Source organism: Artibeus jamaicensis, unplaced genomic scaffold (assembly GCF_021234435.1).
Source record: "Artibeus jamaicensis isolate MK-2021 breed Jamaican fruit bat unplaced genomic scaffold, CSHL_Jam_final scaffold_833, whole genome shotgun sequence".
Taxonomy (NCBI): domain Eukaryota; kingdom Metazoa; phylum Chordata; class Mammalia; order Chiroptera; family Phyllostomidae; genus Artibeus; species Artibeus jamaicensis.
Genome location: NW_026522056.1, coordinates 8,162,247 through 8,168,093, shown reverse-complemented (window position 1 = coordinate 8,168,093; position 5,847 = coordinate 8,162,247). Strand labels below are relative to the sequence as shown.

Genomic DNA, 5,847 nt, shown 5'->3' with positions numbered 1-5,847 from the left:
TATACATTTTGACACATGCAAAGTTTGTGTAACTACTACCATAATTAAGATTTGGAGTAGTTTTATCATCCCCCCCAACCTCCCTTGGGCTATTTCTTTATATTTCATTCCTTCTCCCACTCCTAAGCCCTGGCAACCACTGATCTATTCTGTGCAACTGTAGTTTTTTTTTAAAGATTTAATTTATTTAGTTTTAGAGAGAGGGGAAGGGAAAGAGAAAGAGAGAGAGAGAAGCATCAATGTGTGGTTGCCTCTCATGCACCCCCCACTGGGGGCCTGGCCTGCAAGCCAGGAAGGTGCCCTGACTGGGAATGGAACCTGTAACCCTCTGGTTCTCAGGCTGGCACTCAGTCCACTGAGCCATACCAGCCAGGGCAATGTCACTGTAGTTTTGTCTTTTTCGCTTTCATCTTTGTTCTTTCAGAATTTAAAAGAAGATTTTATTAAAAAAATTTTTTTTACTAGTGTCCCGGCATTTGAGGATAGAACTGGTGGACTGGAAACCGTCAGCGCCAAAGACATGACGCTAAGGGGGCTGGAGCCCTTTCCCTCTGCCTCCATACTTTCCAGGGACCAGGACCCCATGCCCCACCCCCGCCAAGAAGAGGAGGGTAGAAGACTTTATTTTTTAAAGAGCAGTTTTAGGTTCACAGCAAAATTGAAGGAAAGGTACAGAGATTTTCCATACATACCCTGCCTTCAGGCACGGACATCCCCCAACAGAGTAGAATGTTTGCTACAATGGATAAACCTACAGCGATGCATCATACTCATGAGAAGTCCATACTTTATCCCAAAGTTCAGTTTTGGTGTTGTCCATTGCGTGTGACTGGACAAATGTATAATGATATGTATCTATCTTCATAGTATCAAACGGCATTTTAACCTCCCTAAACCCTCTGCTCTGCCCATTTATCCCTCCACTCCCAACCCCTGGCAAGCACTGATTTTTACTGTCTCCATGGTTTGCCTTTCCCAGGATGCTGGACCATTCCATGTAGTTGGAATCGTACAGTATGTAGCCTTTACAGATTAGCTTCTTTTATTTAACAATATGCATTTAACCTTCCTCCTTGTCTTTTCACGGCTTGATAGTTCATTTCTTTTCAGTGACCAACATGACTCCATTGTCTGGATGTACCACAGTTTGTTTATTTATCCACCTACTGAAGGACATCTTGATTGCTTCCAAGTTTGGGTAATTATAAATAAATATGCTTTAAACATCTGTGTGCAGTTTTGTCTGTGTGTGTGTTTGTACACATAAGTTTTCAGCTCCTTTGGGTAAATACTGAGTTGTGCTATTACTGGATTGTATGGTAAAAGTATGTTTTATAAGAAACTGCCAAACTTTTTTCTAAGGTGTCTGTGCTCTTTTGCATTCCCACTAAGAATGAATGAGACAGTTCCCAGTGCTTTACATCTTTGTCAGCATTTGGTGTTGTCAGTGTTCTGGACTTTGGCCATTCTCATAGGTGTGTACTGGGGTCTCATTGTTTTCATGTGCATTTCCCTGATGACAGATGATGTGGAGCATCTCTTCCAATACTTGTTTGCCATCTCTGTATCTGCTTTGGTGAAATGTCTGTAAAGGTCTTTGACCCACTTGTTAATGGGGTTTGTTTTTTTCTTATTGTTGAGTTTTAAAGAGTTTTTCACATATTTTTGGTAACAGTCCTTTACAAATGTGTCTTTTGAAAATATATTCTCCAAGTCTGTGGTTTGTCTTCTCATCCCCTTGATATTCCTTTTACAAAACAGAACATTTTAATTTTAATGAGCCAAATGTATTAGTTATTTCTTTCATGGATTGTGTCTTGGGTGTTATGTCAAAAAGTGATCTCCACAGTTGAGATCATCTAGATCTTCTCCTATATTGTTTTATAGTTTTGTGTTTTATGTTTAGACCTGCAATCCATTTTGAGTTAATTTTGTGAATGGTGTGAGGCCTGTGTCTGAAGTCCCTTTTTTTTTTTTTTGCATATGGATGTCCAATTACTCCAGCACCATTTGTTGAAAAGACGATTGTATTGCCTTTGCTCCTTTGTCGAAGATCAGTTCACTATATTTACGTGGGCCTATTTTGAGCTTCTCTTTTATTGATCTGTTTATCTATTCATTCACCAGTGCCATACCATCTCAATTCCTGTGGCTTTAGAGTCAGTCTTGAAGTCGAATAGCATAAGTCTTCCAACTTTGTTCTTCTCCAAAATTGTGTTGGCTATTCTGGGTCTTCTGCCTCTCCATATCAACTCTAGAATCCCTTGTCAATATCCATAAAATGAGGCTTGTGGGATTTTGATTGGGATGGTATTGAACCTGTAGGTCAAGTTGGGAACAACTGAAATCTTGACGGTATTCAGTCTTCCTACCTACAAACATGGAATATGTATCTCTTCATTTATTTAGCTCTTCTTTGATTTTTGTTTTTTAGAGTTTTGTTGTTTTCCCCATATAGACCTCGTCCATGTTTTGTTAGACTGACACCTAAGTGTTTCATTTTCGAGTTGACTATGTAAATGGTATTCTGTTTTTTATTTCAAATTCCACTTGTTCATTGCTGGTTTATAGGAAAACAAGTGACTGTTGAACATTAACCTTGTATCCTGCAAACCTGCTCTACTGACTTAAAGTTCCAGGAGCTTTTTCATTGATTTTTTCTGATTTTCTACATAAACAATCATGTCATTTGTGAACAAAGGCAGTTTTATTTCTTCCTTCACGTCTACATGCCCTTTATTTCCTTTTATTGTCTTTTTGCATGAGCTAGAAATGCCAGTGTCATGTTGAAAGGGAGTGGAGAGAGGGGACATCTTGCCTTTTGTGTGATTTTAGAAAGTTTTAAATTTCCCACCATTAAGTATGATCCTTTTGGAATTAAATAAAATTATGTACATATACCATCAATTAAAAAATAAATTTTTAAGGTCCTGACAGGTGTGCCTCCATTGGTTGGAATGTTGTTGCATAAACTGAAAGGTCGCAGGTTCAATGACTGGTCAGGATATATGCCTAGGTTGTGGGTTCGGTCCCCGGTCAGGGCATGTGTAGGAGGCAACCAACTGATCAATGTTTCTCTCTCACATCGATGTTTCTCTCCCTCCCTTCCCATATTCTCAGGGAGGCTAAAAAAGTTTGTTATCCATTCTCCAAATACTACCTCCTCCTGATTCTTTCAACCAGATTTCCTATGAAAATCCTATGCCATTAATTTTGATCTTTTATGGCATATATTATATCATCTTGTTTTAGAGTTACTTGGGGACTTTTTCTAGGTCCTTCCTCCTGGATTTCCAGCTTAAGAGCAGGGACCCTGCCAACCTCATTGTATTCCCAAGTGTTCATAACACTATGTCTTACACCACTGGACTCCTAATAAAAAGGTGATGAATTCATTCTACTTGAATCATTTGACCACATACTCCTGCAATTTTTAAATATTTTTAAATATATTTTATTAATTATGCCATTACAGTTGTTCTATTCCCCCCTTCATTCTCCTCCACCCTGCACACCCCCTCCCCACTATTTCCCCCTTTAGTTTATGACCATGTGTCTCAAGTTCTTTAGATTCTATATTTCCCATACTATTCTTGCCCTCCCCCCTATCTATTTTCTACCTGCCACCTATGCTACTTATTTTCTGTACCTTCTCCCCCCTTCTCCTCCTCCCACTCCCCTGTTGCTAACCCTCCATGTGATCTTCATTTCTATGGTTCTGCTCCTGATCTAGCTGTCCTCTTAGTTTGCTTTTGCTTTAGGTATGGTTCTTAACAACTGTGAGTTTGCTGTTTTTATCTTTGCTGTTGTTGAGTCCTAGCAGCGTACAAAGTCTTCCTGTTCATTCTTCTGACACATTTCCATTGCACAGAACCTACCAGAATGCTTTGCTGATACCTTGTTCTTAAGGAGTTACAAGCTCAAGAAGGAGTTGTTTGCCCAGAGCATTTTCCAGTCTCGTCTGTATCACTCACAAATCTTGGTTCTGTGAAATACAGGCTGGAGCTGGCACCTTACCCTGACAGCCCTTACTTAGCGTTGCCTCCTCGGAGAAAGTTCCTTGATTTCTGACACTTGCAATCTGAGGGGAGGAGAATTGAGATCCCTTAAGGATGGATGCTGACAAAAACCTCTTTGTGCTGCTGCCGGTGTCGTTTGGTGTCTGACTTTGGAGTGACGAGGGCTGGGACCTGCCTCACCCGGGCACATCTCTGCTGCAGGCGGACAGCTGTCTCAGCTCAGGCTCCAAGTGCACGACGAAGGGCACAGCTTCTCTGGTGGGGGCAGCAGCCTGCACGCGCCGTGTTTACAGATTGAGTTCGGGAAAACTCTGTGGCTGATAGATGGAGAAATCTCAATATGTTGGAGAGTGATTTTAAAATGGCATATCCCCCCCCACACCCACCCGATGATGATTTTATTTATACAGTGTAGCCCCTCTGTCCCGGTGGTTAGTGCCTTCTTTGATGACCCCTTGACTGGGTGCTGACTTTCCGGTCACTGTGAGTCATTTGCATAGTCTCATTCCAGCATTTACGACTCAACCCCTGCTTACTTTTCAGAACTTTAATTTTAAGCATAATGCAATGTTTGTCTTCTTCCTCTTCCTGGCCTGGCAAGAACGCTGGCTCCCAGCTGTTTAGAGAGCAGGGGCGGGAGGGTGCAGTCTGTGTCTGGGACCCTTCTTCCTTTTCTCCTAGAAGGGGTTGGGCGGGGGCAGGAAGGAGGGGTAGAGGAGGCAGAGATTTCCTTACCCCACCAGCCCTGACTCAATGGGGGGATTTGTCCTGGGCCTGGCTTTCCTGGGGCGACGGTAAGCTTAGCCCTGTCTTCCTCTGAGGTGGGGAACATCCCTCAGGGGGCGGCAGAGCCTCCCCGCGGGCTCATCGGTGGAGCACACCCCACTTCTGGTTTGGATGTCCTGTTCTGCAGCTCTGTGGCTTCCCTGGAGCCCCTGGTTCCTGTCCTCGGCTAACCACATGCTCCCTCAGGCACGACCACAGGAATCCCCGGATTCTCTTTATACCCTGCAAAGCCATGGAGAGCCGGAGTACATGGACCCCGCCACCTTCCTTTTAGGCAGTCTGTGTGACGGTGTCTTCGAGTCCTGCTCACATCGGCCGGCCCAGTGAGCCTCCCACCTCCAGAAACCCCCAGTCTAGAAATAGTTCAAAGCAGTATCTCTCATGAGTTGAATTGTGTTCCCCCAAAAGATACTTTGAATTCTAATCTCATCACTGCAGATACAGTTTGTGAAGATGAGCTCATACGAGAATGAACCCCTGATCTGGTATCACTGATGTCCTTATAAAAAGGTGACATGTGTAGGCAGACATGTAGGGAGAACACCATACGATGACAGAGACAGAGACCAGAATGCTGCAGCTATAAGCCAAGGGACACCATGGGCTGCTGGCAAACCACCGGAAGCTAGAGAGGGGTGAGGAAGGACTCTCCCCTACAGGTTTCAGAGGCGGCGTGGCCCTGCCGACACCTTGATTTCAGACTTCTCATCCCCAGAACTGTGAGACCGTAAATGTCGGTCCCTTTAAGCTGCCCTGTGTGTGGTTCTTTGTTACGGCAGCCCTAGCAAACTCACACGGGGTCTGCTCACCAGTGTTTCCTGGTTTAAAGGGATGCATGCCAAGTACCCCCGTTTCGGTCTCCATAGGTGATATAAGGGGACCAAAATGCCCTTGCACCATGCTGCTAGACTCCCAGAATGTACCCTGAAGGACTTCTCATCACCCTGCTCTCCAAAGCATTCTGAAGCTCCATCACTTTCTAGCAGGGGCATGAGATGCTGTCTCTCCACCTTCAGTCATCTCTTCCTTTACTAGTGGTTCT

The 5,847-nt window shown here is 43.7% G+C and overlaps 1 non-coding gene across 1 annotated transcript; it reads right to left on the bottom strand.

The window, feature by feature from the left end:
• Positions 1 to 462: 462 nt before the first annotated feature.
• LOC119065064 (small nucleolar RNA SNORA57) lies at positions 463 to 611 on the bottom strand. Its single transcript, XR_005085536.2, has one exon. It is a non-coding gene; the product is annotated as a small nucleolar RNA SNORA57 (small nucleolar RNA).
• Positions 612 to 5,847: the final 5,236 nt, after the last annotated feature.